Source organism: Pinus tabuliformis, chromosome 5_2, assembly GCF_031772625.1.
Source record: "Pinus tabuliformis cultivar Carrire ecotype Pingquan chromosome 5_2, CPIR1, whole genome shotgun sequence".
Classification (NCBI taxonomy): domain Eukaryota; kingdom Viridiplantae; phylum Streptophyta; class Pinopsida; order Pinales; family Pinaceae; genus Pinus; species Pinus tabuliformis.
Genome location: NC_142306.1, coordinates 439,147,157 through 439,156,826, shown reverse-complemented (window position 1 = coordinate 439,156,826; position 9,670 = coordinate 439,147,157).

Genomic DNA, 9,670 nt, shown 5'->3' with positions numbered 1-9,670 from the left:
TTAATAAAGGAAAAATAATGACCACATTTGGTTGGACACTTATTCCAAGATGAATGTTGGGCAAGGCATCCTAGTGTGGGTGTTCATTTGGTTATTAATGGCTAAGGAATTTAGCAAAGGAAAATGGAATTTTGCCACATTTATTTACGAAAATAATGGAAATTAGGAGAAAAGGGAGATGAAAGATCACAGGTTGCATGTGAGGAGGAAATTGAAGGAAAATAATGGAAAATGAAGAAAATAGAGGACTCATTCATAAAAAGGCTTATGAGGATCAGCTGCTAACTTTTTTTCAGTTCAGTTTTGGAGCTCTCTCATTATTCTCTCTCTCTCTCACACTCTTGGATAATTAGATTTTTCTTGGAGCACTCTTGGAGGGTGTGGCATACTTGGATTTTTGGAGAAAGAAGGCAAAGGAAGAGTAGGAAAGCGAAAGAGGACATCAAGATCAGTAACTACAACAGATTTTGCTTGCAGGTACCAAGTTTCATGTATGTCTTCCTTACTAGTTTTGGAATGCATGGAATATGCATATGGTTTGTTGGTTTTGATCTTTCATTGGCATGGAGGATGGATGAGACTAACAGTCGATTTCCTAGCCTTGCCATTTCCTGGATACACATGGTGTGTTGAGAAATGGCAACAAGAAATTCCAATTTAATTTGTCCTTGAATTAAACTAAGAATTAAAATCGAATTCTATTCTCATAGACACTTGTAAATAGTTAATTGAGTTTAATTAACTTAATTAGCCTAGGAATTTCGAGTTGCAAGTCTTTCTGTAGTCATGTATATGTTCTCCCTAAGTTTACTGAGTTAATTTCAATTCAATTAGTTCTTAATTGTTTTCGTAACTAATAGAGGGCTAACAGGCAGTTGGTGCACTAATGCATCCACGAGTGCTAATCTAGTTAACTAAAGATCCCCTCATGAGACATGCATTTCAGTTCAGAGAAAGACCCAGTTGAGACTAGAGTGTAGGGATAGTGTACTATCAGTGGTATTATTTATTGGAGTGTAAATATCATGCATGCATCATAGATTGATCCTATGTTTGGATTGCTTAGTTTTAGAAGCACGAATTTCTTTTAAATACGAGATATTCATTCTAGGAATTACACAAGAGATTAGAGGCTTGGAGAGCTATAGAATTGGCTAAGTGTTGGCCAAGAGCTAGCTTGTGCGCTGAGAGAATTTAGCATACTTGTGCATAATTGTTATAGTGCGAAAAATCTTTGTATCTTCACTCATATTTCTGATATATGTAATACATATATAGGGATTTGAGCAGTGTCTTTCCCCAGATACATCTTGCGTTATGTGCCATTAATTTATCTTCTCCTTGTTCATATTGTTTTCATCAATCTATTGGCTTTTGCTAGTTGAAAGTAGAAGTATATTCGTGTCTTGTGCTTTAGTACATTGCATGAGCTTGTGAATATACAAAATTTTCTACATGGTGATTGTGGATTTGTTTTCCTTGTTTTGTTTTGGTTGGTTCTCATGTTTCCTTATCTTGGGTTGAGTTATTAGTCTTGGAAACCCTAGTTGGAAAAACGCTCTAGAAGCCATGTAATAGCTTGAGTTGAGTTACTAGTCCTGGAAGCCTTGGTTGGAAAAACACTCTCGAAGCCCTTAGTGGGTTGAGTTACTAGTCGCGGAAGCCCTGGTTGGACAAACACTCTAGAATCCTGGTAAAAGTTATGGGTTGATTTACTAGTCATGGAAGCCTTGGTTGGACAAACACTTTGGAAGCCCTTGGTGGGTTGAGTTACTAGTCTCGGAAGCCCTAGTTGGACAAACGATCTAGAAGCTTGGTAAAAGTTGTGGATTTAGTTACTTGTCCTAGAAGTCTGGTTGGAAAAACACCCTGGAAGGCTTGGATAAAGACTAATCTCATGATGGTTTTGTGATGTTCGACCACGAGGTGGAATCACTATTTTATGGGTTGAGGTGGATGGCCTCTGGAAGCCCTGGATGGTTTTGGATTCATGTATTCTATGAGATCCCACATTCATGCTTGGAATATGGAACCGAGGTGAATGAATGAAGAGAGATTTGGCTCAACCATTCTATGGTCAGGTGGAATGTGGAAGTCCCATCCCGGGTTTGTATTTTGCATCATCAATATGAGGTTATTTCTCCTTGTAATTCTATGAGTATTATACTGGTTATATGTGGTTTGTATGGTTGTGATTTCATTGGTATTTCTGATGCTATTGTGTTGGTTATATATATATATATATTTTATGAAAGTAGCTATGTATGGATCTCATCATGTTTTTACTTGTAAATGAATGAACAATGTATCTATGACCTAATGGATGAAATGGTAGATGATGTGTTGAGACATCAATGTTTCTTAGCGATTCTTAGCTTAGTATGTGACCCCTATGCTCAGATCTATTATTTACACTTGTGGATTACATATCCGTGATATGTTTGACGAAATTCCTATCATGGCTAGTAGGGGTCCAGTCAAGGTATTATTCAAGTAATTGCAATTGTAATGTCATTTCCCTATTATTTTACTGTTCTGAATATATCATTCGATTATGGACAATGACCTGGGCTCTAGGCTTGAAAAGTGGCTTAAATCCCAGGCATGTTGGAATAATACTGTGAAAAATGGTCCTTGGATGCTAGATTGTAGGCTTGTGAGAGCATCCAAAGTTCCCTAGATGTTGGAATGCCCATAGCGTGAGAGGGACCAGAGGTCAAGTGGTCCAAAATCTGAGTGAGACCCAGGGGATGACTAGCAGAAAGGTTGGATTAGTTCCTAAAGGTCTTAATGATGATGTTGAATGTTTCTATGGTGTGTTTCCATCAGTTCCACTTCCTTAACATGACTTGGGAGGTCGAATCATATCATAGTGGCCTCTCGTCGCATGTTTACCCCGACTGGCCGGTTGATTGGATAGATGTGGGAGGAGGGTGTTACACCAACTATAGCAATATCAGAGAAAATAGACATATGTCCACAAATGAACGATAGTGTTGATTCGAACAAGACTTCTCTTATAGGTTGAGCACTGAAAAGGAATTCCAAAAGAAAAAGAAAAAAAACCGATTAAGGCACAAGAGGAGATTGATAAGCTAATTTTGGGGGTCATTGTTTACATTGGGAAAGTGTTGTGAGATTGAAGAAATGGGATCTAGTGGGTCGATGGAAGTATGCAAATCTGAATGGAGCCCAAATGAAGGATCAGATCCAGAAAATTTGTTCTTATTTACTTGTTTACATGCCAAAGGTGAGCACGTCGTTCAATAATTGGTTTGGATTTCATTTCTTAAAGGTGGAAGATGCCATTAAGATCCTAGCCTTGCCATGAGTAAGAGGTCGTGGTTTTTTAGTGCTCCAAAAATGGAATATAGGCTTTGATCCTATAATGGAGGCCCCCAAAAGAAAGATCGTATGGGCCAAACTTCCTAGTTTCCCTCTTGAATTATGATCAAAGAAAACAATAATGGAGATCACTAATCATTTTGGGAAATTTTACTACATGGAAGAGGGATGTGTTGGGCTCCTCGAAAAAAGGGTGATGTGGTTTCTTATTGAATTGGACATTTCTAAGGGGATCCCCAATGCTATTGATATATATTGGGGAACATTCTCTATTAGGAAATAGGTGGAATTTTGGGGAATTCCATTTATATTCCTTGGCTATCACAAAACTGGGAATTTGATCGTGGACTACCCACTTCGGTTTCATGGAGGGCGATCTTGAAAGGATTGGTAGTCAACGAGAGCTAACTAATATCCCACAAAACATTAAGGATTGGAGGGTCGCAGTATGCTCCCTGCTGACACACAAAGGCTAGCTCTAGAGGGGTCTTGAAAAGACATAAATTTGCAATAGAATCATTCCATGTCGACTCCAGATGTGATTACTAGGCAAAAAAATAGGAGTAATCCCAACAAGGAATTACAAACATTTAATTATCCTAAGATTATGTCCTCTTCTTTTCTCCAATCCAAACATAAATTAAATTCACATCGAAAGTCCCCAGGAACCTCCTTACTTTCGCCTATTTTCTATAGACATGCTCATAATGTGGATGTATCTCCCTTATCAGAGGATGTCTACCTAAAGGAACTAGATGGAAATTTGTCGATGGGCCTTGAACCATAGAACATCAAGAGGATTTTTTTTTCAAGAAAGAAACTCTAATTATGTACAAGTTCAGACTAAGAGCAATCCACATAAGAGAAAATAGAAGGAAACAATGTATAAAAAAATTTCAAGATGTGGATGCTCTGAATTGGAGTTAAATTCATGCTTTTGTGAGACTCTAGAGGAGTCGTTATTTCATCCATTCGATCTTGGTCAATCCTATGAAATCAATGGATTTATGAAATTTAATAAATTACAGGACCTTAGAGCAAATATTCTTAGTTCATCTACCTCATAATGAAGATTTAAATTTCCTTTAACATAAGAGTGTTGAGTTCATCCCAAACCTTAAGATCTCTATCTAACTGCATTCAATCAAAGAATTTGGCCTTATTTATTTTACAAGAAACAATGGTAGATAAGGAAAAGACTCATCATTTACTATTGAAGATATAATTCCCTACATGGGATGTGTGTGCCACTAGTTCTTATGGTATATCTAGAGGGCTCACAACCATGTAGAATCCTAATTTTTTTCCTTCAAAGGATTCAGATCGAGCACCGAAATCATTTTATTTGGATATTATAGAGGACTGAGTTACTATATTCACATTTTGATTATATATGCTCCCTATCACAATAAAAAATCATTCTAGGATAAGCTAGATGCTAGTGGAATCTTAGACATACATTCTCCCATTATAGCAAGGGATATGAACTTCATAATGGAAGTTGGGAAATGTTGGGGCCAAAGGGATAGATTGGACCCATTAGCTAGATTTTTTAAATACCTATTCAATTGAAATATGCTTTGGGATATATCCCCTATCACTATATGACCATCCTAGAGAAATGGGCGCTTAGGTGCTGATGGAATTGCAAAAAGGCTCGATCATTTTTTTGTCCACTCCTTCTTGCATGTGAGGATGAAGAAGCTTGAGACTTCAACTTTATTTTCTGAAGTATCGGATCATGATGTTATATTTTTTGAATGGAGCTAAGATAAGGATCTGAATACCCTACATTTCAAATTTAATCACATGTGGTTAAATGAACTGGATTTCACCAAATTATCTCGCAACTCCTGGAATGATCCTACCTCATTTGATTATGATAGGCAGATGGAAACAGTCAGTCTTAAATGAAAGAGGCTCAAATAAGAGGTTAGAGTTTGTTTTATCAAGCGTAAAGAAGATATTAGGAGGGACCTAGATTCCATTGAATATGAAATTGCTACTCCCATGGACCCCTTGGATTCAAAATATTTTTCAGAACAAACCAAAAGAACTGCATTAGATCTAGTGGAAAGAAAGAATAAAATCCTTAAATATCAAGAAGAGGAGTAGAGGCTTAAGAGCATAATGGCCTGGATAAAAGGAGGAGAGAAAAACACTATAGTTTTTCATAGAGCAACTACAAAAAGGAAGTGTGCCAATTCTATCTGGCACATTATAGATGAATCTGGAAATTTATACACTTCGTTGAAGGATATTAAGAATGAGGCATTTTTTAATTTCAGAAAATAGTTCAGCGAGGTAGAGAAGGACAACATATTTGAGAAAATGGAGTTGGAGAATCTGTTCCCCCACATGGTCAATGATGAAGACATTGGGCTAATCAATTGTCCAATCTCTGAAGAAGAGTTACAAAATACTTTAAAGGAGCTAGAAAAGGACAAGTCCCTGGTCCCGGATGTATGTCATGTTGATATTTTCCTCTTTTGTTACAAAAATAATGGGATCATATTTTCTTCATATGGTGGAAGAATCTCACTACTCAGGTGAAATTTCAGGTGCAATCAACTCAACCTTCCTCACTCTCATTCCTAAAAAGTCAAATTCTTTATATTTTTATGACTACAGGTTGATCTCTCTATGTAAATCTATTTACAAAATGACATCAAAAATTATAGCTAACAAAGTTAAGAATATCCTCTCACATCACATCTTTCTGGAGCAATTTGGTTTTCTATATAACATAAGAATCCAAGATGTTGTGACTATCACCTAGGAATGCATACATTCAATTAAATCCCATAATGTCAATGCATGTTTGATGAAAAATTATCTAACCTGGGCATATGACAGGTGATGGGTTCCATCAATAAGTATATTTTTAAGTTCATTGTGTTATCCTCCAACACTTAAAGCTCTCATTTTCTCACATTAATTCACATTTTTAGCCATAATATGCTTAGTATAAAGATGAAAGGGTGTTTTTCCTATTGTATGGCCTAATGTTATTAATTTGCAAGAAAAGAGGAATTTTTTGAGGCATTTACCATGCAGGGGCTTGATGGAGACAACCAAGAGAGAATATAGGGGGGCTTTTCCACCTCATTAACTCTCTAACTCGGCTTGAGATCACAGGATCCTCACTCATAGCTCGAATTCACTAGCAACCGAGGGACTCCAAGTACATGTGAAGATCAAGGAGGACTAGATCCAAAAATCTCGAGATCTTGGAGGAAATCACTCCTCTTTTCAAGGGAGCTGCCATCAACTACATTTTTGTATAAATAAACCAGCCAAGAAGCTCATTAGGATTAAATTTTTTGTTTCAGCTAGGGGTAGCTACTGAGAGCCTAGTTCTTGACATTGTTACTCTTATTTTTCATATGATGTATGTGACTATCATTTTATGTTAATGAGAAGTTTACCATTGGTCTGCATCTGAGTTAGTTTTGGAGGGCTAAAACCCTTGGGTTTGGGCCCAAACCATAGGATTTAGCCCCTCTCTTATATTTCCTTCTTGTTCTTGTTTAAGAGAATTGCAATTATTTCTTTGTTTTAGTAGATGTTATATCATAAAAAATTGTCATTGCAGGCTTGCCTATCCCCTCTCTTTTGGGAGCATCGATTGGAAAGATAAAAAATAACAACTCAAAAATATTTGTTTATGATTTCTTGGAAAGTGTTAAGTACTAGATTGCAAATTCTCCTACATGTTTAATCTCTACAACTTAGGATTTAACAACATTGGTTTGATCATTGAAGTTGTGTCGTAGGTTAGAGTAGAATTCAATCAAATTCAACTCATCTTTTCCTTCAACTGATCGAATAAGTCATCAATCCTTAGCAACATATACTTGTTCTTGTTCAACTATCAGTAATATATGCATAGCTTGAGAGTAAGATCCTTCTTCTTCAAAAATAATATTGATGCACCCCAAGGTGATACACATGGCCTAATGTATCCCTTGTCAAGAATTTCCTTCAACTATAACTTTAGCTCCACCAACTCCGGTATGCTCATCTTGTAAGATTCCTTTGATGTTGGTGCTGCCCCTAGTACCAACTTAATGGAAAAGTCCACTTCTCTGTGAGTCAGAAACTCTGAAATCTCTACTAGAAACACATCTTGAAACTACTGCAAGATTGGGTACCTTCTCAATGCCTCCACATCCTCAACATCCTTACCTTTAACACTATAAATATGCATTACAAATAACACACATCATTTTCTACAACTGCACTTTGCCTACATAGTTATCACCATTCTAAGTGATGTTGCCTTCTTCTTACCTTGCAAGATCCTTTGTTTTCCATTGTCATCTAAGCACTCAATGTCATAACAATCCACTTTGGTCGTATGAAGATACAACCAGTCCATACCCAAAATCATATTGTATGACCCCAATGACAATACATTCAAATTTGTTGAGGTAGGCATATCATTCAACTCTAATGCACAAGTTCTTACCCAATGATACACTCTCTTCTTTGTACATGTATCCAACTGCGCTAACCGAGATTTTGCATGCACCTTTTTATTCAAACAACACTTATCCACCAGGTTAGCACTAACATAACTATAATTACATCTAGGGTCAATCAAAATGGAAACAACTTGATCACAAAGCTCATAGTCCATCTCGATAACAGTTTCCTGGTGATCTACCTACTTGTTATCCATCATTGTATAAATTCGTGGAATGCTCTGCCCAACATCCCAAGCTGTCTACACTTCCTATGCACTATAAATCTGAGGCCTACCACCTTGATTCTGTGGAAAATCCCTCTTAAGATTCTCCTTACCACATGTCCAACACTGCAACTGTCTTGTACCATCACATTTATTCTGTTTCCCTTCATCTTGTGACCCATTAAACTTCTTGTGAGGTGCAACATTTTCTTTCTCTCTTGCATCCTGAGGCCTTGTTCTTTTCAGCTGCGATTTACCTTTAGATTTGTCTTTCCCTTTCCAACCTTGCTAACATTCTGTCTTCACTTTGATTGATCATAATAATGATTCAATTTCCCAATAACTTGCTCAAGCAATAGAGGCTCATCATACTCAATCTGATCTCTAAATGCTAATGGAAATTTGACAAATATTTGATATTTAGCTTTTTCATCCTTAAGATATGGTACATACCTCAATAACCCCAAGAACTTGGTCGTATAATCCTCATTTGTCATCGATCCCAAATTTAGCTCATAGAATTCCTTGGCTTTGTTGTCGTAGTACCTTTCTGACGAGTACTTCTTCTTGAAAAGTATCTTGAATCCATGCCAACTCAAGTCTTTTGTCCTGATGTATCTGACTTGCTTCACATATTCCCACCATATGTATGCTTTCCCTTTGAGGCTGAAGATAGCTATTCTAGCCTTCATATTCTCTTTGTGCTCATGTAACTCAAAGAATTTCTTCATCCCAGGTAGACATGCTTCTGCATCCTTTGGTTTCTTCAAATCTCCAGAAAATATAGGTGGCTTCGCTTTCTTGAACTCATCTGGAAAATATCCCTTGTCATTCCTCCTGTAAGGATGATAATGATGACGATCATAGTGACTGTTAGAACCAAAACTAGAATCGTACCTATTTCAATCACCTCTCTTATTCGAAGTATCCAAGAGATTTCCATCTATGATCGGGTAATATCTATCTCACATGTTCCCACCATTAGATCTACTGCCATATGCCCCATTAGTTTTGTCCTCCTACACATGATTGATCTGAAGTGGTCCATGTCTTAGTAATTATGACAAACTCTGAAGGATTATTGCACTGACTTCTACTTGTTTCTCATGTTCTTGAATGATCCTGTCATTATCTACCTTGCAACTCCTTATCTCTACCTTCAGGCTTCTCAATGTGTCTTCTAAGTTAGAAGAATTCCCAACACCACGTTCCTCATATGATCCATAGGGAGAATCTCATGAAGTGTAGTTTACCATCTTGCTAGTCATCTTTGATCTCTTTCCTGCAAGTACACCATGTCAGCTAAAACCAAAATATAACATAATCAACATACCTCAGTAGAGTTCAAGGGAGGATATCTCATTTGTAAGATCAACCAGATTAGCACGATACATGTATAATCATAATCAAAACAATATATGAAATCAATTTAACAACTATCCAATTATCAATTCCTAATCACACCAGAGACATACCATGACCCCATGCATGACAACTACAACCATATCAATGTATGCATACAAATATATAAGCACTGACATGCATAACCAATGCATAATCGGCACACACTCATGATGATTACATCCAACAACACACCATCCATTTTCACATGGAGACACCACTGCAACCATG